Genomic DNA, 25,555 nt, shown 5'->3' with positions numbered 1-25,555 from the left:
CTAAATAAATATCACAGCATTATCTCCAAAGGTACCAAAATGCATCTGAAAATACTAACATTTCTTAATTTCAGTGAGTTTAATAAAGAATATGGTATGTGTTAACATAATAACTACACACACATATGCAACCCATGTACACAAAAGAACACATGCACACATATATAAAACATATATGGCTACATGAAGATGTAAACATCACCCCTAATGGTGAGGAACTGGATGCATTCTCATTAACAAATAAACAAATTGTGTGTGTCTCCTATTACAGCCAGTAGCAATTTTTTAAAACACTGATTAATATGGCAGAAAACATAATAGGTAAAAACTTTAAAAAGAAAAAAGCAACATCGTTACTAATGGATAAATTTGGATTGAAGAAGTTGAAAATTGTGAAAATCAATAGAAAAGTATTAAAACAAAAACTTTCAGTATGTTTTGGGAAAAAATAATATACAAAAAGATATAAATAAAAGTACATAAATTACTAGCCAATTAGAAAATATAACATTTATACTTAACACTTACACCTTTAATACCCAGATGCACAGCAGGTTTTTACTTTTATACCTTTTGTCTATGCATAAAACAATATTCTTTTAAAACCCTCAGCTTTTCTTAAATTAACCTATACTTTTATAATTAGCTAAGCTAAAATGCCAGTTTATATCTTTTTTTGACTCAGATAATCTGACTCTTAACTTTTTATCAAAGAGCAAATTTCAGAAAATGGATTGATATGGTTTGACTGTGTCTCCACCCAAATCTCATCTTGAATTGTAACTCCCACAATTCCCACATGTTTTCATGACAGCGAATAACGAGATCCGATGGTTTTTAAAAAATGGGAGTTTCTCTGCATAAACTCTTTGCTGCCATTCATGTAAAATGTGACTTGCTCCTCCTTGCCTTTCGCCATGATTGTGAGGCCTCCCCAGCCACGTGTTACTGTGAGTCCAACTAAACCTCTTTCTTTTGTAAATTGTCCAGTCCAGGTATGCCTTTATCAGCTGTGAGGAAACGGCCTAATACTCGGATGTATTTGAAAAATAAAACTAATAGAATTATTTATCTATTTTATCTGATATAAATATAGTTTACAGTCCTAGTAATTACATATTTTCTTAGTGCATACATTTATAGATTAATAGGACAGAATTGGAATATATAAACTATATATGTAGTGTGTATATATATACATATATATGGAATATTTTCTCCTCCAAAAGAATAGAAAAGTTATTGGTAGTGTTACAAATAACTTTCACGTTGGAGTCATATGCAAGATTTACCAAAAAAAAAAAATTCTGGGAATTATGAAGAATAAAAATATTTTGAAGATGCTCTGTTATTAGAAAATCAAATGCCAAAATGATGCTTATGAAATTTCTCTCTTCAAGTCTATCTGAGCATAATCACCAAATATATAATTAGAATTCAGTCATTGGCTCTTGGTATTCGTCGTTCAAATTGGCCAAAGAGCTACACAGAGAAAAGGGCATAATTTTACTTAATTTCAATACGAATGTTTTTGTAATCTTCTTTTGCCCTCACTTTTGTATGTAAATATTTATTCTTTCTCAAGTCCAGCAACAGATATTACCTTTTCTCTCTGTTAGGCCAGTTTAATCTATCTAGAGGGAACTGTTTCCAAACAGGGACAGGTTGAGTATCTCTTAATCAAAATGCTTGGGACCTGAAATGTTTCAGATTGTGGTTTTTTTTTGAATTTTGGAATATTTGCATACACTTAATGAGAGATCTTGGGATGGGACCCAAGTCTAAACACAAAATTTATTTACTTATAGCCTCATGTTAATTTTAATTTTCTCTTGAAAGCACTGAATAAACTGTGTGTTGTGTACCTGTGCTTTGGCTATGATACATTGCATGAGGTCATGTGTAGAATTTTGCATTGGGTGTCATATTGGCACCCAAAAAAATTCAAATTTGGGAGAATTTTGGATTTCGGATTAAGGATGCTCATCCTTTGCCAGAATTCTACAGAAACTAAACCATACTTTTATTATTAGGTTGGTGCAAAAGCAATTGCAATTTTTGGCAATGGTGAATACTGTAATTGTTTTTGTACTAACCTAATAACTTTTTATTATTCCCCTCCTTTGACATACAGAGAAGAATATATTATTCTTCTGATATCATCTTCCATATGGCCAACATATTTAGGATTTTCACATGATTATTTTTCTCAAAGCAAAAGCATTTGTGGCCAAATTTTACAGTTATTACATAGCTAGCATGTTAACCTTGATATTATGTCACGTTTTAAATTTTGTTCCCTCTGATTTTAAACTGAATTGAGAAAAAAAATAAACTTGGCTGTCTAGAAATGCAAAGAGTAAATGAGAAGTAATATGATTTTGCACACTTAAAATATTTAAAGGCAGGCTTCTACTGTTATTTTTTAGCACAAATCAAAAGTGACAATTTTCTTTGAATAAATAATAAAATTTCATATTTTAATAACATTGACAAGCATTTTCTCGTTTAATTATCTCAATAACTTTTAATGTAAAGTATTTCATTTTATATATAAAGAGAAAAATATAAAAAGAGCATGTGAGTTTATGATGCTTATACAGATAGTATATGATATGTTTTATGTTTATGTTTTATACTCCAAACCCAGTGGCTTTTGTGTTCAAAAATGACATTTGATTAGCAAGAGGAAATGGCCATTTTACTATTACTTATCTGGAATGGTAGCATATTCCAGGTAAGTAAAGGAGAATCAGCCCCATCTTTAATACTGCCAACTGGATTTGTGTCATAAAGAGAAATTAGGGGACTAAAAAGGACACATACAGGCCTTGTCTTTCCAGATTGGAAATGGATAAGTATATAAGGACTGACATAATATTGCTTTACAACAGTTTTGCCAGGACAAATTGAGACACTAGAGGCCAGCATATGGGTTGTGACTGAACTATTCCAATTGTTCCTAATAATGGAATCAAGTTTTTTTATTATTTTATTATACTTTAAGTTCTTGTGCAAAATACATGTGCAAAATGTGCAGGTTTGTTACATAGGTATACACGTGCCATGGTGGTTTGCTGCACTCATCGACTCGTCATCTACATTAAGTGTTCTAGTGTCTCTGCTTTGATTACAAGACATTTGATTATCTTTTATAGTTTTCATTTATTATATCAGAAAGTATTTTCTTAATTTTCAAATAGTATTAATATATTTTACAATCCATTGCAATTCAGCTGAAAAATAAACTAGTAAAATATAATAATGTGCTAATTTGCAATTTTCTTTCTCGTGTAGGTATACGTTATCTTTTAAAGATAGGAGAAAACTTCCAATTATGTATTATTTTAATATTTTATTATATGGGCAATTCTTTCTATTCCATTTTCTGCCTTGGTATTATTACCACATCTGTTACTTCCCTATGCTTTCAGGTTAAATACGTTCATACATTCACAAATAAGTAGAACAGTCCATTGCCTATAGTAATTGCTCATTAAATGTTAGGTGTGATAGTAATACTGTCAGTATTTTATTATCAAATCAATCTTTCTCATTCTATAGGAGTCAAATACATTCTGTTTTCTACTTTAAGTATATCAATTCCTCCCCTTTTGGTCTCCCTTTCTTCAAATGTCAAATAAAAATGGAATATCTCTTGAAGGTTCCGCACTAGAATAGTCAACATCTGTTGCTCCTGTTGCTATCAGATGCACCCTTTTATTGTTTATTTTTCCTCAAGGCTTCCTTTAGGACCCGTTATTAAGTATTTGAAGATAATCAGAATCAACTGAATTACAGAAAAATCACTAACCCCTGCATTATATTGTCAATATTTGTCAAGAACAAAGTCTTACTGATTTTTTTTTTTTGTACTTACATATTTTCTTTTTCTTTCTTTCTTTTTTTTTTTTTTTTTTTTTTGAGACGGAGTCTCACTCTGTCGCCAGGCTGGAGTGCAGTGGCACAATCTCCGCTCAATGCAACCTCCACCTCCGGGGTTCAAGTGGTTTTCCTGCCTCAGCCTCTGGAGCACGCCACCACGCCCAGCTAATTTTTGTATTTTTAGTAGAGACAGTGTTTCATCATGTTGGCCAGGATGGTCTTGATCTCTTGACCTCATGATCTGCCCACCTGGGCCTGCCAAAGTGCTGGGATTACAGTTGTGAGCCACCACGCCCAGCCTATATTTTCTAGTTCTACATTTATTTCCCCAAACAAATGTCACAGGTGTCATTTATCTAATGGCTCAGAAACAGCTTGAAGTTGGGAAAGAAGAATGGAATCATTGCTGATACATAATGATGTAATCATTGTTGACTCTTCTTCAGGTGCTCACATTTTATGACTTAAGATACTCTGTACTTTAATATTTATTATTTGCATTATCTTTGTGAAACTCATGATTATGTGTTTGAAAATATTTCTATGCATTGTTTATCTACTATCTTAGAAAGTTTTTTGCTTTCCTGGGCTTATTTATCGCATTACAAGTTAAATCACCATTTCTTATAAGGTACAGGTAAATGCTAGATATACAAATAAGGAACCAGGGCAACAGCTAAGAACAAGTGAAATAATCCCCCGACATTATAAACAGAGATGACAAGTAGTCACCAGCAGTTGAGACCTGATACCTTCATCTATGTGTCACAAACAGGAGGCAAACTACCTTCCATCTTCAAAACCCTTCTCTTCCTCCAGTCAAGTTAATAACAGGACTAGGCTGTTATGGGAATGACACATGTATTGCTAGCATAGGTTGTGTTTGTTTATCTGGAAAGGATTTGAATTACCATTTCTAAAACTAAGTGAAGTGAGCTCCAAAAGAATCCTGGTAGAAATTCAGGGTGCTTTCAGAAGAGACTCCTGGCATCTCATTCCTCCGGTCTTCCTCATTGTTCCAATAGACTTGTTCTAGGGCCACCGTGGAAGCAAAAGCCATTCTCCAAAGTTACAGTATTGGAACAGGTATGTGTGTGACCAAGGAGACATCCTGTCTCTGGTTTATAACCGGAGGAAGATCAGGGGAACAGTGCACAACAAGAAAGCTAGAGAGAAAATTGGCGTAATGTGACTGAAAAGAAGATGGGAAATGCTTCCCACCACTTCTTAATTCTTTGAAGCCATCTGGTGATATAGAGACATCCTTAGAACTCCTCCTGGTTCCATGAGAGTAGTAGGAAAGTTAGAAAAATGACAAAAGCTATGGATATAGTCCAGTATCAGCCAGACCAATGAGAGTCTCAACTTGGAGAAGGAATTGAGCGTTTGTACACTTGGAGAAGGCAGATGGGTGTTTCAGCTTCCCTTCTAAAGTGTCTTCATTAATGAAGGGAGACAAAATCCATGCCCACCACTTTTAGTAGTACCCGTTTAGTCACAATGATGCCGGGGACACATTGCCACCAAGGGAGCACATGAAGGTTTTGCTTTCTCCCTTGTCCCTTCTCCCTGTTTTGGACACCTGAGAGCTAGGGTTGAGCATGGGAGGGGGAATGTCTCAGAGTCAGAATTCCCAACCCTGCTGACCCCCAAAGCAGCCCAGCTAATGGCTCTGGCCAGGGGAAAAGAAAATATGAAACTTGAAAATAGGATTGATTCTCAAGAAAAGATTTAAAAAGACCAGATATATAGTTTCTTTTTGACTATTAGGTGGTGAAGGAAGTTTGACTGCAGCCTCTGTCTCTCTCTTTTCTAATTCCTGTGGTTGGATCTCCTTTACTTAGCGCTTGCTTTTAGTGTTCAGTGGGTGGAAGGAATTTCAGGCTGAGGCCAGGAAAATACTGCTTATGGTTTAAAATACACTCAAATGAGAAAGGTATTCAACACCTTCGGTCCAGGTATTTCCGTCTACCACACCAATGTCATATTAGAAAGCAGTAAAAAGAAAAATACACTGTCCAGAAAGAAAACGTATGTCATTGGCTACAATTCATTTGTTGGTGTCTGTTTCAGGAAACCTAGACATTTTGGACAGGCTGTAGGAAGGGAAAATAGATACTGATAGAAATAGAAAGATAGGAGAACATATATTTTTGTGTTCATTTCAGTATAAAATGTATAGTAAAGCCAAATTGTAGTACATCACTCCTAATTATTACTTTACAACTGCTCCTTGGATTTAGTTTAATTTGTTGAGGCTATAAACAAAAAAGAATCCTTTTGTATAATTCCAAATCAATAAATATGTCTCATCATGGACTGCTCATGGCGGTTTTATTGCTAATGCCTGTAGAAATACCATATTTCATTTCATGAATTACAGTAAATATGTTATAGTACAGCAACAGTAGACATTAGTGCATGTTTTAGAACTTCTGAAGTCCTTTAATACATGATAATAAAGCAACTCTGCATTTATGTGATTTTTGCCTGACCACTGAAGACCCCAAAAGCACGGTGGCTAAGGGATGAAACTTGATGATGAAAAGCTATGTCAAGTGCAACCAATACACAAATCCAATCTGTAGCATGGTTCTATAAACCGTAGCTGCCACGGTGAGTAATTATACCATTGCAGAAATGATAAATAATGCCCTGCTATCTTCATTGGAAAAATGAAGTATTTCTTGCCCCTCGAATTGCTAAAGGTGAAACCTGCTTTCTGAAACCAATCTATTAGAAGGGAAATAGTCTGACAAGATAATTCTTCTAAAAGGACTACATGTTTGGCTCTATAGCATGAAAATATTTAGTTTCTAAATTTTACCTGTACTCCTTGTGACTTAGTAAGAAGGAAAACCAAGGCCCAATTGAGACTGAGAGAAAGGCCGGGTGCGGTGGCTCACACCTGTAATCCCAGCACTTTGGGAGGCCGAGGCTGGTGGATCATGAGGTCAGGAGATCGAGACCATCCTGGCTAACACGGTGAAACCCCGTCTCTACTAAAAAAATACAAAAAATGAGCCAGGCATGGTGACGGGCACCTGTAATCCCAGCTACTCGGGAGGCTGAGGCAGGAGAATGGCGGGAACCCGGGAGGCGGAGCTTGCAGTGAGCCGAAATCGCACCGCTGCACTCCAGCCTGGGCGACAGAGCGAGAGTCTGTCTCAAAAACAAAAAAAAAGGAGTTAGAATTTTAAAATAATATCTATTTTGATTGGGATTCTTAGCTTCATTCAATCAATGACAATTATTTTTGTACTTCTGTAAGAGGAAAACATATTATTATATTTGATCATGTTATAGAAGGCAAAATATGAAATAATGAAAAGCAACAATGTACAAACCGTGTATGTATGTGTATTTCATCGTATACTAAAAGTTCTATAAAGCTACCAGTAAGTCTAAGCTTTCAACCACCCATCAGCATTATATTTGCTGAAATAATTGTCAAATATTATAAGAGAGTTTTACTACTATCTTCTTTCCATACATGATTGTTATACATGTATGTTAGTATAAGTATATGAAGGAACTGCTAAGTCCTCATCTAAGCTGGGCCACCTTTAATCCAACCCCGCATTAAATTAGCACCCCTTGCAAAAGTGCATGAGGCTCTAAAAAGAGACTCAAAATGTAGATAGTCCTTTACTAAAGATCTCTTGAGAAAGCAGCAATGAGGCCTCCATAAGACAGCACCCAGTGCACCTGCTTACAATCCTCTTTAGACATCTCTTCCTGTCCCCAACGTTCACCCCACATGCCACTGCTCATATTATTCCCCCTCATTTAAAACTCCCTCATAGCACATGAGTGTCCTCTTGCCCTCTCACCTCTAGACTGTGTTTATTTGTCTCTATCCCCTTAAGATTCCATGCTGCCAACTCAAGTGCCTCCGCACAGCATCAGTCTCTTGGAACATGATTGCTTGATTGCTCTGCTGGGTACCTGAGGAATGAGAATTCCCCTTCAAACCTAATATTTTCAATGAAATTAATAATATTTTCCTCCCAGGAGATTATTTAACTTAGTATTTCTGAAAGAGGCTCTAAAGAGATAGGAAAAACCATCTTAAATCGCCAACACCACCCTTACTCCATCCCCCAGAAGTGATCGTGTGCTGCAGAGAGAATTTCTGTGCCCTGGAGAAAGGGAGATTGCAGCAATTGTGAGGCATTGAACTCAGTGCTGCCCTATTATGACAGAAAACAAAACCAGACCGAAGTCACCTGATTCCTGCCCATGGAGGGAGCATCTAAATCAGCCCCAGCCAGGGAAGAACTGTCAATCCTAGTGGTTCAAACTTGAGTTCCCTCAAGTCTCACCACCATGTGCTACAGTGCTCTGGGGCCTTGAATGAACTTGAAAGGTAGTCTAGGCCACAAACACTGCAACTCCTAGGCAAGTCCTAGTGTTGAACGGAGCCCAGAGACCATGGACTAGGCAGACACATGACCTACTGAGACACCAGCCAAGGCGGCTAGGGAGTGGCGGCATCACCCCTCCCCTAACCCCAGGATACACAGCTTATAGCTGTAAAAGAGACCCTTTCTCTCCACTAGAGAAGAAAAGAGGGAAGACTGGGAAGGACTTTTTCTTGCATCTTAAATACTAGCTCAGACACAGCAGAATAGGACACTAGTCAGTCATGAGGCCCCCTTTCCAGCCCCTAGCTCTGGGATGACATTTCTAGACACACTATGGACTGAAAGGGAACCCACTGCCTTAAAGGGAAGAACCCAGTCCTGACAGAATTTATCACCTGCTACCTGAAGTTTCCTTGGGCCTTGAAAAACCAGCAGCAATACCCAGATACTACATTGAGGGCCTTAGATGAGACTATGAGACTTGCTGGCTTCAGGTAAGACTCAGCACATTCACAGTTGTGGTGGCTATGGGGCAACACTCCTTCCACCTGAGAAAAGGAAAAGGAAAGGCAAGGGGAACTTTGTCTTGCACCTTAGGTGCCAACTTGGCCAAAATGAGGTAGAGCACCAAGCAGGTTCTTAGAGTCCCCAATTCCAGGAATTGGCTCTTGGATGGTATTTCTGGACTTACCCTGGGCCAGAGAGGAGCCCACTGCACTGAAATATGAGTCCCAGGCCAGGCAGCATTCACCACAAACACAGAAGAGCCCTCGGGCCTTAAAGAAACATTGATGGAAGCCTGGCAGTACTCCCCGTGGGCCTGAAGTCGTGGTGGTCACAAGGTGAGGCAACGCTGCCATTGGAAAGTGGAGGGAAAGAGTGGGAAGGACTGCATCTTGTGGTTTGCCAGTTCAACTGCAGTACAATAGAACAACAGGTAGATTTCTAATGTTTTTGACTGTAGTCCCTGGCTCCTGGACAGCACTTCTGGACATGCCTGGGACTTGGGGAAACTCACCACCCAGAAGTGAAGAACACAGGCTGACTGGCTTTGCCACTTACTATTGTAGAGCCCCAGAGCATTGAAAGAGCATGGGTTATATCCAGGGAGTGGTTACAGCACACTTTGGGTGAGACCCAGTGCTGTGCAGGATTCAGGTCTGACCCAGCACAGTCCTAGGGCAGTGACCACAAGGGTGCTTTTGTCACTCCACCCCGTCTCACGTGTCCGTGTGAAGAGACCATCAAACAGGCTTTGTGTGAACAACAAGGCTGTTTATTTCATCTGGGTGCAGGCAGGCTGAGTCCGAAAAGAGAGTCAGCAAAGGGTGATGGGATTATCATGAGTTCTTATAGATTTTGGGATGGGCGGTGGAGTTAGGAACAATGTTTTGCAGGCAGCGGGTGGATCTCACAAAGTACATTCTCAAGGGTGGGGAGAATTACAAAGAACCTTCTTAAGGGTGGGGGAGATTACAAAGTACATTGATCAGTTAGGGTGGGGCAGAAACAAATTACAATGGTGGAATGTCATCAGTTAAGGCTATTTTCACTTCTTTTATGGATCTTCAGTTGCTTCAGGTGATCTGAATGTATACTGCAGGTCACAGGGGATATGATGGCTTAGCTTGGGCTTAGAGGCCTGACACCCCCAGCTCCATGGGAGAGGTGGAGATGATTAATGGATACATCAAAATACAAAAAATGAATAAGGACTAGTATTGATAACACAACAGAGTGACTATAGTCAATAATAATTTAGTTGCACATTTTTAAAAAAACTAAAAGGCTATAATTGGATTGTTTGTAACACAAAGGATAAATGTGTGAGGAGATTGATCCTCCATTTTTACATGATGTGATTATTACACATTGCATGCCTGTATCAGAATATCTCTTGTACCCCATAAATATATATACCTACTATGTACCCACAAACATTAAAATTTAAAATTAAAAAAGAATTTTAATAACCCAATTTAAAAATGAGCAAAGGATCTGAAAAAAAAAACGTTGCTCCAAAGAAGACATATGTGATTGTTGACTCGGGGTGTCAAATCGACTATATTAAGGGATACTCAGATAGCTGGTAAATTATTAAATACAAAAGAAATTGAATGTAAAAATAAATTATTCCTAAATAATACTTACTCTCAATGCTTCAGTAGGCACTGAGCTTGTCCTTCCTCTGCTGAAAGAAAACCCGGATGGTTTTGCTTTTGATTAGAATGATTGAACCACCCCAGGTTTGTCTTGAACATGTTTCCAGAGGAGATTGGCATGCCAGTGAGCCCTCAATGTGTTCAGGAACCAATTGGCTGGAGGCCCAGTGAGACAAAAACTCAAAGGAAGGGGAAATTCTCACCCTCTCTCTCCCAGAGGCTAGACACTCTTCTTCTCCTGCCCTTGGACATCAGAACTCCAAGTTCTAAAACTGCCTTTGCAAAACTTGTATCAGCAAGAAAAGTATGACAGTGAAAGAGGTCTGAGCTAACCACCCCACCACCACACACACACACACACACACACACACACACATACCCTACCTTACCTTTCCCTTAATTATTCCTGAGCTATTGGACTGAGCTAACTTTGAGAGACATTTAGGCTATAGTTTAAATGATAATAGGCCTTGTTTGAAACTTAACTGCTTTTGTAAAGCCAATGGGAGGCCATCAGGCTGCGGGGAGGAAAGGAACCTGAGTACTGCTAAGGCTAAGACACAAAAGATTGTCAGCCATTACTCCAGAGGTTATAAGATATGCAACTTCCCCAGTTCCTCCTGAAGATACCACTATTGTAGATTGGCCTTTGAGATATCTTTTCAGGTTTTTTGCATGTCTGACACCCATGGCTGCACCTGAACCTGCCAACACTGCCCCTGTGGCCCCACCCAGAAGGACAGCCCACAAGAGCACAGTTTCAACACCCTATGATCTCATCTCCATCCCAACCCATCAGTAGCAAGCACCTGTTACCTGGACACCCCCACCCCTTCCCCCAAATTGCCTTTGAAAAACCCCTAACTATGAGCTTTGGATGAGATTTGAGTATGTACTCCATCTCCCATGAGGTGTGGCCAGCCTCATGTCTATTAAACTGTTTCTCTACTACCATGCCGTGGTTTTTCTGTATGCAGCTGGCAGGAAGAACCCCTCAAGTGGTTATAAATTTGGGGGATTGCCTGTAATCCCCTGTCTGTGGTTCATCAGTCCCCTCCAGTTCAACAAACCTGGAGGTGAGTTCTCGTAGCCACTTATTTAACTGAAGGCCATCTCTGATCCTGTCTCTGCTGATAAGGCACCGTCGACTCTTAGTGCCTGGATCTGATTTCAGTGGAGAAACAGTCTGGAACCTGTCTGGTGAGCATTCTAGGTGCTGCCAACAGCCCCCCAACGCCACCCTTTTCCTGATCTATAGCCCTCTCTAAGAGGCACTATAGCCCTGTCACAGGGACTGGCCCCATCATGGGGATAGTCAGATTGGGGAAATTGCTCCCCAATAGGACAAAAAATAGTGGACTGTTTGGAGGAATGCTCTTCTACTCTGGAATCGATTTGGAAAGCCTTCTGTCCATCTTGTCTTTGTTGTGTGTGTTTGTGCATGTGGAAGGCATCTCTCAAGGAATTGCTGATGGAAGCACAGCAGGCCTAACTCAAAGAATCTTCCTTATTTGTCTGGTCATATTCAGTGAGCCCTGAAGGAATGTTAGCAGAAACTTAACAGTTCTGACTCGGGGTGACCATATCTGCTCTTCCATCTGGCCCAGAGACCACTCATTGAATTCCTGGGTGACCTCCTGGTCAGAGGTCATCTATCCCCAACTTGAGTGGGTAAGAGATGACAGGGACCAATGGGGGCAAGTTTCAGCCTTGTTAGGTTAGTATTGGGTGCAGAGTGAAGTGACTAGTATCTGTTTTGTTATATGTATTTTGTATCAGCTGGGATGGAAAATGTTAATTCAGTTCCCCCAATTTGGTTCCCACATGCAGCCCATTGGGGGGCATCTTGCAAAATTGAGAGGCTCTTGGCTATGGTCCCATGAAATGAATAAAGATGATTTTTCTTGGTGACTATATTGCAGCAAGCAGGGCCACCAGGGCTGCTCAGGGAAAGGGAACCCAGAAGCCTGGTGTATTCGTCCATTCTCACACTGCTGTAAAGAAATCCCTGGCTGGGTGCAGTGGCTTACACCTGTAATCTCAGCATTTTGGGAAGCCAAGGCAGGTAGATCACTTGAGTTCAGGAGTTTGAAACCAGCCTGGCCAACATGGTGAAACCCCTGTCTACTGAAAATGCAAAAATTAGCCAGGCATGGTGGTGTGTGCCTGTAATCTCAGCTACTTGATAGGCTGAGGCATCAGAATCACTTAAACCCAGGAGGCAGAGGTTGTAGAGAGCCGAGATTGCACCACTGCACTCCAGCCTAGGTGACAGAGTGAGACTCCATCTCGAAAAGAAAAGAAAAGAAAAGAAAAGAAAAGAAGGAAGGAAGGAAAAAAGAAAAAGAAAGAAAGAAGGAAAGAAAGAAGGAAAGAAAGAAAGAGAGAGAGAAAGGAAGGAAGGAAGGAAGGGAGAAAAAGATAAAGAAAAAGAAAGAGAAAGAAAGAAAGAGAAAGAGAAAGAAAAGAAAAGAAAGAAAGGGAGAGAAAGAGAGAAAGAAAGACCTGAAACTGGGTAATTGATAAAGAAAAGAGGTTTAATTGGCTCATGGTTCTTCATGCCATACAGGATTCTGCTTCTGGGGAAGTCTCAGGAAACTTACAATCATGACGGAAGGCAAAGGGGAAGAAGGTACATCTTCACATGGCTGGCAGGGAAAAGAGCGAAAGGGGAAATGCTACACACTTTCAATGAGACGGGTCTCATGATAATTCTATCACAAGAACAGCAAGAGTGAAGTCCACCCTTAGGATTCAATCACCTTCCACCCGGCCCCTCCTCCAACACTGAGAATCACAACTTAACATGAGATTTTGGGTGGAGACACAGCCAAACCATATCACCTAGCATGCCTGCAAAAGGGTGAGAAATTCTCAACAGTCAGGCTTCTGGCCTTTCTCTGTGTGCAAACTGGTTGAGTGAATAGTAGAAATCACTTTGTTAATGAGAAAAAGGATTTGTGAGGCTAGTCTGAGGCTGTAGCAAATCTGGTTATGAATTTGTCTTTCTATGTTGTTCTGTCATAAAGAGTGGTACTGCAGGGCAGAATGTGGGCTTAGGACCTCATAAGCCCACTTGCTCAGGCCAGCCCAGCATACTGGTTAGTTACAAACCTTACTGTGGGTCCCTGGAGCAAAAACTGGATGGGAGTTCCTTCTTGTTTTACGTCCTTGAGAGCGTGGCTTTATGACCATATAAGGTACTCTCTTGGTATCCACCATCTGAAGTGCAAGAATTTTTGAGTTTATGTCAGGCAGCCAGTCTGAGAGGACCAGGAGTCTAAAATGAGTCAGCAAACTCTTTATCCCAAATGTGTCAAGGCTTTGCGTGAGTTTTGTCTTAAAAGGTCATCCCTATGGGGCTTCTGTCATCTTTTGCTCTCTTAAGGCTCTTTCTGACAGTAAATTCTTGGGGATCATGGAGATGTCTCCTCTACCCCCTGTCTGGAAATACCTTTTGCTTATATGGTAAAAGCCTTACAAATTACCATCTAGATTTTAACAGGCTTTTGAACAAATATTGTTTCAAAGCCCTTGCTCTCAGTCTAAACACTTCTCAGTCTAATTAATTGGCTTAAAGGAAAATAAGCTATTAAATCAAATACTGTCAGAAAAATAGAAACTTAAATGCCTTTAGGTCACATGACTCGGATATTCTTTGAAAAATCAAGACAGTTTAAAAATTATTGGTAAAATAAAAAAAGTCTTCAAAGTTTAGACATTTGGTCTAAAGTAGGCAGGTTAGATACTCTTTGCTAGGTGCTGTAAGGTCATAAACTGTTTCTGTGATTTTTTAATAATTGTTTGACTTGTCTGTTGATATGATTTGGCTGTGTCCCCACCCAAATCTCTTTTTGAATTGTAACTCCCATGATTCCCAAGTGTCGTGGGAGGCACTCAGTGGGAGGCAACTGAATCATGGTGGCAGGTCTTTCCTATGCTGTTCTCGTGATAGTGAATAAGTCTCACGAGATCCAATGGTTTGAAAAATGAGACAGCTACACCAGCTATCTCTCTTTGCCTCCTGCCATCCAGGTAAGACCTGACTTCCTCCCCCTTGCCTTCCACCATGCATTGTGAGGCCTCCCCAGCCATGTGGAACTGTAAGTCCATTAAACTTCTTTTTCTTCCCAATCTCAGATATGTCTATATCAGCAGCATGAAAATGGACTAATATACCTGTTTTACAGCCATTAGATTCTAGGTAAGGCTTGGGACATAGGGAGTTAGCAAGGTCCCCTGGGTAGGCTGGGAAGACTCAGACATTATCTTTAGCTCTGTCCTTGTCCTGGACTCTGCAATCATATACATGGTTAAAATTGCTTGCTTACTAGGTTTTTCACCAAAAATGAAAGTTGTTAAGAGTTAACAGTGTAAAATGTACTTGAGACTACTGGAAACAGTTTTGCACGCACGATATAGAAGGAAAGTAAGTGTGGTTTTGGTCAGAAGTTATAAGAAGGCATAGGAATATGGCTTTTGTTAAAGGGAATGTAATATTGTCAGTTCAGAGGGTTTTAAGGCTTGTCTTAACCAAAAAGAGTAATAGGACAAAATTGAAAGTTTAAGCAAGTTGAAAAGGGTTGATATTTTAAAGAAAGTTCTGTGGTTATGAACAAGTTGGCTAAGATTTGAAGGGGATTATTTAGTTTTTTCATAGGTGGAACATTAAAATAAAATCACACTAATGCAGGGCTGGAATTTGGACCCATGTGTCTGAATAACAGAATTTTCTTAGACATTTGATCTGTTTAACAGAAAATTGTAATGAGTTAAAGAGGTTTACAAAAATTTTACCTTATGGTCAAACTAATTAAGATTGTATAGACTTGTTTATAAGGTTTTATTAAGAATTGGGCTTACTTACACTAATGAAAAGGTTAAATTTGACTTTCTCTTTTAAATAAGATTTTAGTGTAATATTAAAAGATAATGAAAGATTTTTGTTTGCCTTTTGAATAAATGACAAAAGCAGGGGAGAGAAACAGATTCAGCTGGCCTCATGCTGTCTTTATGGAATCCTGTTTGAAAAGTTGAGTCTCCTCCCTATCAGTGAGTATCATTTTGGCTAAATAAATAACTTATAATGACCTGGGATCTTATTTTGTAATATCAAGCTTTTAAACCTTTGATATTTTACAAACTCCTTTTTTTGTTTTGTTTTTGGGTTTTGTTTTTTTGAGACCGTGTCTTGCTTTGTCACCCAGGCTGGAGTGCAGTGGTGTGATCTCGGCTCACTGAAACCTCCACCTCTGGGTTCCAGTGATTTCCCTGCCTCAGCCTCCTGAGTAGCTGGGACTCCAGGTGTCCACCACCACACCTAGCTAATTTTTTTTTTTTTTTTTTTTTTTTTTTTGTATTTTTAGTACAGACAGGGTTTCACCATGTTGGCCAGGTTTGTCTCAAACTCCTGACCTCTGGTGATCTGCCTGCCTTGGCCTCCCAAAGTGCTGAGATTTGAAGCATGAGCCACCACACCAAGCCAATATTTGACAAACTTTTTAAAGTCAAAATCTAAATTGTCTTTTTTTAATCTTATTAACCTTTCAGATATTAAATACTCTAAAGTCCAAAAGAGACGTATTTTGCTTATTTGGTATATTAAAATCATACCAGAAGCATTGTTAAGTATGAAATGGTGTTTGCCTTTCTTTATACTATATTTGTATGAATGCATTATTGTTGTGTTCCAGAATTATATAAAATTCCTGTGATTCTGATATGTTTCAGTATATGTTAACAGTAATAATTGATTGTTATGTTAAATTATTGTGTGCCACACAGATGACCAGATCTTTACCATGGTTATTCTGAAACTTCTGTCCTCCACAATGGTTTTACTTTATTTTCTTTTTTTTTTTTTTTTTTTTTTTTTTTTTTTTTTTTTTTTTTTTTTTTGAGACGGAGTCTCACTGTGTCTCCCAGGCTGGAGTGCAGTGGCGTGATCTCGGCTCACTGCAAGCTCCACCTCCCAGGTTCACGCCATTCTCCCGCCTCAGCCTCCCAAGTAGCTGGGACTACAGGCGCCCACCACCGTGCCCGGCTAATTTTTTGTATTTTTAGTAGAGACGGGGTTTCACCATGTTAGCCAGGATAGTACTTTATTTTCAAAGTGGTTTTATAATCAGCTATAGGAATCTGATAGATGCTCTTGAGTGCAGATTTCTGATAACTTTGGAGACTGTGACATTAAAATAGAGGAAAAACTTCCAAGATTCCCATAGAGAGCTAATGTGTTCATGAACATTGAGCAGAACAGGAGTTAATCACATAGACTGAACTAATGGAAGACTGAAATAATCTTTTTATGGCTCTTTGTTTGAAGCATTGCTTTTGTTTTTCAAAATCAAGAAAACCTTTTTTTTCTTTTGAGCTATTTACAACTTTTAGCAATTGAGTATAATCCTGTGAACAAAATTTGGAGCATGTTGCTTTCTCTCCACCTGATTTCTCCATAATTTAGAAACTCTTTGTGAGTATTCTGAACTTATGGCTATATAGATTTTTTGCATAAGTGCAACAAGAATCTGTTTTCTTTTGTAACAGAACATGATTGGAATTGCTGGTTATTTTACCAAGGGCTTTGACTGAAATGGCATACTGTCTTTTTTTTTTGAGACAGAGTTTCACTCTTGTTGCCCAGGCTGGAGTGCAATGGCACAATCTCAGCTCATCGTAACCTCCGTCTCCCAGATTCAAATGATTCTTCTCCCTCAGCCTCCCGAGTAGCTGGGATTACAGGCATGTGCCTCCATGCCCAGCTAACTTTGTATTTTTACTAGAGATGGGGTTTCTCCATGTTGGTCTGGTCTTGAACTCCCAGCCTCAGGTGATCCACCTGCCTCGGCCTCCCAAAGTGCTCCCAAAGTGAGCCACTGTTCCTGGCCCAGAATGGCATATTTTCAAATATAAACAGACTGCTTTAAGGAATCAAAGTTGACTTATAGAGCCAACACACCACCTGTACAGGATTCCTGACCTGTGGTAAGTAACGAATGTCACTTTCTGACAGGCCCAAGAAGTCCCAAGTTATCCTGGGATCTCAAGGTGAGGAATTCACCCACTTAATACAGTATTTGCACCCAGATATTGGTTGGGCTCAAGACTTTTTAAAAAGTCCAACCTGAGATTCCTTTTGGAATAAAATTTGAGCAAAGCCAATTTTTAAAAGGGCCTATATGGAAAAATAATTATTCTTTTTTTTTTTTTGGAGATGGAGTCTTGCTCCATTACCCAGGCGGGAGTGCAGTGGTGTGATCTTGGCTCACTGTAACCTCAGCCTCCTGGGTTCAAGCAATTCTCTGACCTCAGCCTCCCGACTAGCTGGAATGACAGGCACCCACTGTCACACCCAACTAATTTTTGTATTTTTAGTAGAGACAGAGTTTTGCCATGTTGGCCAGGCTGGTCTCAAACTCCTGACCTCAAGTGATCCACCTGCCTTGGTCCCCCAAAGTGCTGGGATTAAAATTGTGAGCCACCGCACCCAGTCAGAAAATAATTATTCATGCTAACTTTATGTAAACACTCAGGCCAAGTATAATAAGACTAACATTTATTTTGCAAAAAATTTGTCCTACTATGATTTGTCTTTAGTAAAAACGGGATCTGGAAAGAGAAAAACATGTTTCAGAAAAAATCTATAGTACACCCACTGTTAGATTCTAGTCTTGTCCACTGTTTTTAAGTTTTTATTATTTTCTGCAATGTGGACTAAATCCTGGAATTTTTCCAGGCTACAGGTCCCCAAACTAATGCTTTCAATTTTTTCTTTTGTATTTCTGACTTGGACTCAATCAAATTGCTACTACCACTTTCCTGGGGCCCAGCAAAGCTAAAGCTTATTCCTTATAATACAGGCAAGAGAAAAATATGTCAGATTGCTACCAACTTCCTCTTCTATAACCAAAGATTCTTTGAGTCTAATGTCTGGATAAATTGTGCCAATGTTAACCTTTGTTTTTCTTCTGTCTCTATGGAAATGCCTTTCATTAAAAATCTGTTTGCCCTCATGATATGCAGAGGCCTAGCCCATCTGCAATGCCAACTCCTGTTAGGGGAAACAGCTGTTAAATGAACTGATCTAGTTTCAGGACTAGGACACTGATTGAAAAGATATGAGACAGTATATCTATATTTGCTGTTCCTTGTTTATCCCAATCTGTCTTTTCTAATGACCTATAGTCTACTGTTCATTTAAGTGCTGCACTAACCACTTAAGTGTGTGGTTTTTCTTTATGGTGTGGGCAGGAAGAACCACTTCAGGTGGTTACAGTTCCCTGACTTTTGGACTCCAGCAGCCCCCAGGCTCTCAGGCCTCATAACCCAGGCTGACAATTGCACCATCAGCTTCCTTGGTTCTAAGGAACTGTGGGTGAGAATATTAACACATTTGTTATACATACGTAAGTACATGCAGATAGCTGCAAAGCAATGGTTTCACTCCTATTTCCCTGGGACCAACCCCTGCAACTATGCCCCCTGTCAGCAGGAAGAAGCCAGAGTGGTCTGCCACCCTTTTCCATCTCTATAGCCAACACCTTAAGTTGAGTCTCCTCTGTATCAGATTGTAAAATGATAAAGGGGTAAATTCAGCAAGAGGAGACATATATATATATATATTTGCTTTAATAAAGCAAATACTGTTAAAGCTAAAGAGAGAGATAGGCCCCAATACAATAATAGCTGAAGACTTCAACACCCCACTGTCAGCATTGGACAAATCTTCCAGACAGAAAATCAACAAAGAAACATCAGGCTTAATCTGTACTAGAGACCAAATGGATCTAATAGATATTTACATTTTATTCAAGAGCTTTAGGATACACATTCTTTTCCTCAGCACATGGGTCATTCTCAAGGACAGACCACAAGTTAGGTTACAAATCAAGTCTTAAAACATTCATAAAACTAAAATATCAAGCATCTTCTCTGACCACAATGGAATAAAACCAGAAATCAATAAGAGAGGAATTTTTGAAACTGTACAAATACACGGAAATTAAATGATATGCTCCTGAGTGACCAGTGGGTCAATGAATAATTTAAGAAGGAAACTGAAAAATTTATTGAAACAAGTGATAATGGAAACACAACATAGCAAAACCTATGGAATAGAGCAAAAGCAGTGCTAAGAGGGAAGTTTATAGCTATAAGTTCCTACATCAAAAAAAAGAAAAAACTTCAAATAAGCAACCTAACAATGTATCTTAAAGGACTAGAAAAGCAAAAGCAAGCCAATTCCAAAATTAGTGGAAGAAAGGAAATAATAAAGATCAGAGCAGAAATAAATGAAACAAATAATCAATGAAGCAAAAAGTTTGTTTTTTGAAAAGTTAAATGAAAAAGACAAACCTTTAGCAAGACTAGCTAAGAAAAAAAGAGGGGAGCTCCAAATAAAATCAGAGATGAGAAAGGAGACATTACAACTGAAACCGCAGAAATTCAAATGACAATTAGTGGCCACGAGCAGCTATCTGCCAATAAATTGGAAAATCTAGAAGAAATGGATAAACTCTTAGACACATACAACCTACCAAGACTGAACCAGGAAGAAAACCAAAACTTGAACAGACCAGTAGCAATTAATGAGATCAAGGCTGTAATAAAAAGCCTCCCAGTAAAGAAAAGCCTGGGACCAATGGCTTCACCGCTGAATTCCATCAATCACTTAAAGAACCAATACCAAGTATACTCAAACTGTCCTGGCAAATGCAGGAGAAGGGAATACTTCCAGACACATTCTATGAGACCAGTATTACCCTGATACCAAAACCAAACAAAGACATGTCAAAGTAAGAAAATTACAGGCCAATATCCCTGATGCAAAAGTCCTCAACAATATATTAGCAAACCTAATTCAACAATACATTAAAAAGATCATTCATCATGACCAAGTGGGGTTTATCCCTGGGATACAAGGATGGTTCAACATACGCAAATCAATGTTATACATCATATCAACTGAGTGAAAGACAAAAATCATATGATCACTTCAATTAATGCTGAAAAAGCATTTGATAAAATTCAACACGCCTTCATGATAAAAACCCTCAAAAACCTGGGAAGAGAAGGAACATATCTCAACATAATAAATGCCATATATGATATATCCACAGCTAGCATCATACTGAATGGGGAAAAAAACTGAAAGCCTCTCCTCTAAAATCTGGAACATAGTATCTGCTCACTGTTATTGAAAATAGTACTGGAAGTCCTAGCGAGAGCAGTCAGACAAGAGAAATATATAAAGGGAAAGAAAGAAGTCAAATTATACTTGTTTCCAGGTGATATAATCTTATATTTGGAAAATCCCAAAGACTCCACCAAAGACTTCTAGAACTGATAAAAAAAAAAAAAAAATTCAGTAAAGTTGCAGGATACAAAAATCCAAAATTAGTGCATTTTTATGTGCCAATTGTGCATTTGTGTATGTAAACATACAAAAATCAGTGCATTTTTATATGCCAACAGTGAACAAACTGAAAAAGACATCAAAAAAGTAGTCCCATTTACAATAGCCACAGATAAAATTAAATGCCTAGGAATTAACTGAAGATGTGACGGATCTCTATAATGAAAACTATAAAACACTAATGAAATAAATTGAACAGGACACCAAAAAATTGAAAGATCTCACATTTGTGGACTGGAAGAATCAATATTGTTGAAATGCTAGTGGTTAAAATTGTTAAAATGTGGTGGCTCACGCCTGTAATCTCAGCACTTTGGGAGGCTCAGGCAGGAAGATCACTTGAGTCCAGCAGTTCAAGACCAGCCTGTGACAACATGGCAAAAGCCTATCTCCACCAAAAATACAAAAATTAGCTGGGCATGGTGGCATGCACCTGTAGTCCCAGCTACTTGGGAGGATGAGATGGGAGGATCGCTTGAACCCGCAAGGCAGAGAGGCAGAGATTGCAGTGAGCAGAGATCATACCATTGTACTCCAGCCTGGGTGACAGAGCAAGACTCTGTCTCAAAAAATAAATAAATAAAATGTCCATACTACCCAAAGCAATCTACAGATTCAGTGCAGTTCCTATCAAAATACCAATGTCATTCTTCACAGAAATAGAAAAAAGTCCTAAAATTTATATGAAACCACAAAAGTCCCTGAATTGCCAAAGCTATCCTAAGTGAAAACAACAAAACCAGAGGAATCAAATTACCTGGGTTCAAATAATATTACAGGGTAGCTGGATGTAGTGATGCACACCTGTGGTCCCAGGTACTTGGGTATCTGAGGTGAGAGGATCGCTTGAGCCTGGGAGGTGGAGGTTGCAGTGAGCCAAGATCAGGTCACACTGCACTCCAGCCTGGGCAACAGAGCAAGATATTGTCTCAAAAAACAAAAATTACATTCCAGGGCTATAGTAAACAAAACAGCATGGTACTGGCACAGAAACATAGACCAATGGAACAGAATAGAAAGCCCAGAAACAAATCCACACACCTACAGTGAATACATTTTCTACAAAGGTGCCAACTACATACAGTGGGGAGAAGATAGTCTCTTCAATAAATGGTGCTGGGAAAACTGGGTATCCATATGCAAAGAAATAAAACCAGACCTCTCTCTGCAGATACAAACACCAAATCAAAGTGGATTAAAGACTTAAATCTAAGACCTCAACCTATGAAACTACTATAAGAAAACATTGGAGAAAATCTCCAGGACATTGGTATGGGCAAAATTTTCTTGAGCAATACCCTACAGGCACAGGCAACCAAAGCAAAAATGGATATATGGGATCACATCAAGTTCAAAAGCTTCTGCACAGCAAAGGATACAATCAACAAAGTGAAGAGATAACACACAGAATGGGAGAAAATATTTGCAAACTACTCATCTGACAAGGGATTAATAACCAGAATATATAAGGAGCTCCAACAATTCTGTAAGAAAAAAATCTAATCTGATCAAAAAAAGGCAAACGATTTGAATAGTCATTTCTCAAAAGAAGATATACAAATTGCAAACAGGCATATGAAAAGGTGCTCAACATCACTGATCATCAGAGAAATGCAAATCAAAACTACAATGAGATATCATCTTACTCCAGTTAAAATGACTTAGGTCCAAAAGACAGGCAATAACAAATGCTGTTGAGGATGTGGAGAAAGGGAACCCTTGTACACTGTTGCTGGGAATGTAAATTAATACAGCCACTATGGGGAACAGTTTGGAGGTTCCTCAACAAATTAAAAATGGAATTGTCATACGATTCAGCAGTCCCATTGCTGGATGTATATACCCAAAAGAAAGGAAATCAGTGTATCAAAGAGATATCTGCATTCCCATGTTCATTGCAGCTCTGTTCACCATAGCTAAAATTTGGAAGCAACTTAAGCGTCCATCAACAGATGAATGGATAAAGAAAATGTGGCACATATATACAATGGAGTACCATTCAACCATAAAAAACAATCTGTTTCAGTCATTGACAACAACATGGATGGGACTGGAGTTCCTTATGCTCAGTGAAATAAGTCAGGCACAGAATGACAAACATTGCATGTCCTCATTTATTTGTAGGATCTAAAAATCAACACAACTGAACCCATGGAAATACAGAGTAGAAGGATAGTTACCAGAGGCTGGGGAGGGTAGTGAGGATTGAGGGGTAGATGATTAATGGGTACAAAAAAATAGCTAGAATGAATGAATAATGCCCAGTATTTGATAGCACCACAGGGTGACTATAGTCAATAATAATTTAATCGTACACTTTAAAATAACTAAAAGAGTGTAATCAGATTGTAACACAAAGAATAAATGCTTGAGGGGATAGATACCCCATCCTTCATTATGTGATTATTATGCATTTCATGCCTGTATCAAAACATATCATGTACCCCCTAAATATATACACCTACTAAGTACCCACAAAAATTTAAAATTAAAAAGTGTTCTTTAAAAATCTGAGTGGCCAGGTGCGGTGGCTCACACCAGTAATACCAGCACTTTGGGAGGCCGAGGAGGGAGGATCACAAGGTCAGGAGATCGAGACCATCCTGGCTAACACAGTGAAACCCCGTCTCTACTAAAAATACAAAAATCTAGCCGGGCATGGTGGTGGGCGCCTGTGGTCCCAGCTACTGGGGAGGCTGAGGTAGGAGAATGGCATGAACCCGGGAGGCAGAGCTTGCAGTGAGCAGAGATCGTGCCACTGCACTCCAGCCTGGGTGACAGAGCGAGACTCCATCTCAAAAACAAAAACAAAAACAACTCTGAGTAAGAAAACATAGTTTCCTGTCCTCATTGAGCTCTCACTCCAATAGTGGAGACAGATCAAAAATAAAAAGGTACATAGACACATAAACATATAAACACATACTCAGGTATAAATATATTCATACATATTGTCAAGTCATACGTACTCTGAGAAACTAAGAAAATAAAGCTGGATAAGGAGATAGAGGACAGTAGGTAGAAAGGACTATTTTAAGTTCAGCATTTGTATTACATTTTATTTTGATATCAATTAGATTCCTAACCATAGCCCATTAGAAGGAATATGACCTTAATATTAGATTTCGCTGATGTGCTCAAGTATCTGCAATTTTTTTTAATCATAGCTATATGGTAAATTTTCTATTTTGTTATGGTTCTTTTTAATTGATGTGCATGTCGTGGGTGTTTCTTGGACACAGCCACTTTTTATTAAAATATTTCTGAAAGAAAAAAAAGGAAAAAAAAGAACTGAAAAAAAGAAAAGGCTATTTTATATAGGGAGTGAAGAAATACCTACAAGAGAAGGTGACATTTAATCAGAGGCCCAGATGGAGATAAGAAGCAGACTATGTAGATATCCAGGGGAAAACTTTCTAGGCAAAGAGAACAGTGAATGCAAAGCACCTGAGGAAGGAATGGGCTTGATGTGTTCATGGAACAGCATGAAAGTCAGGGGGCTAGAGCAGAGTAAACAATCTAGAAAGTGAAAGGACGTGAGGTCAGAGAGGTGCAGGGACTCCATCATAAAGAGCTTTGCAGGCCATGTTGAGGATTTTTTATCATATTTTATGTGAGAAAAGACAGCTTTGAAGAGGATTGAACAGAAAAGTAAAGTGATTTTTTAGATTATTTTGTGAAAAGCTGATCCTTGCAGAGGAAGAGTGCACTCTTGGACCATTCTCCTGTCTCCTTGTCCCCAAGTAACTCATCAGTTGATATTCTACATCTAAGGGCCTCTGCATAGCAAGCCTAATGGGCTGAAAGTGATACTACTCTCAGGGACCACTTGTGTTCCCTTTGGCCTTTCTCATTAAGCACTGTGATGAAAGTTTTAGAATCTGATAGACGAATAAATGGAAATAAAACTTTTGAAGTACTAATATAATGTGCTCTTTGACATGATACTAGCAATTCTTGGCCCATGAATCTTTTAATTAATAAAAGAAGTTAAAACACTGTATTTGAATATATCAGCCCAACATTTTTATTTTGCACCATGAAATATATAAATAAAATCTTATTTGAGTTTTTCAAAAACCATAGAAATCAACCACACAAAAGATTATTAGCTGGTATGTGACTGGCTCTGGAAGGCAAGAATGGAGTCAGTGAAACCAGCTAGGAAGCACTAGCCTGAGTAAGATAAAATTGTGGCTTTGATTATCACATAGTGAGAGGGATGGTGAAAAGTGCTCAGTTTGGGAATATATTTTGAAGGAAGAGCCAACAGCAGTTGTTGATGGATTAGATGTGGAATGTGTGAGAGAGAGAGGAGTTGCAGTGGTTTGAACGTCCCCTTCAAAGCTCGTGTTAAAATTTAATTACCAATACCACGGCGTTAGGAAGTAAGACCTTTAGGCCGGGCACGGTGGCTCACGCCTGTAACCCCAGTACTTTGGAAGGCTGAGGTGGGTGGATCACCTGCCGTCAGGAGTTCGAGACCAGCCTGGCCAACATGGTGAAACCCTGTCTCGACTAAAAATAAAAATAAATAAATAAAAATAAAAAATTAGCCAGGCATGGTGGCAGGCGCCTGTAATCCCAGCTACTGGTGAGGCTGAGGCAAGAGAATCCCTTGAACCCAGGAGGCAGAGGTTGCAGTGAGCTGAGATCGTGCCATTGCACTCCAGCCTGGGCAACAAGAGTGAAACTTCATCTCAAAAAGAGTGGGTTGGTTATCACAG

Source organism: Theropithecus gelada, chromosome 7a, assembly GCF_003255815.1.
Source record: "Theropithecus gelada isolate Dixy chromosome 7a, Tgel_1.0, whole genome shotgun sequence".
In the NCBI taxonomy this organism is placed as follows: Eukaryota; Metazoa; Chordata; class Mammalia; order Primates; family Cercopithecidae; genus Theropithecus; species Theropithecus gelada.
This window is presented reverse-complemented; position numbering follows the sequence as displayed.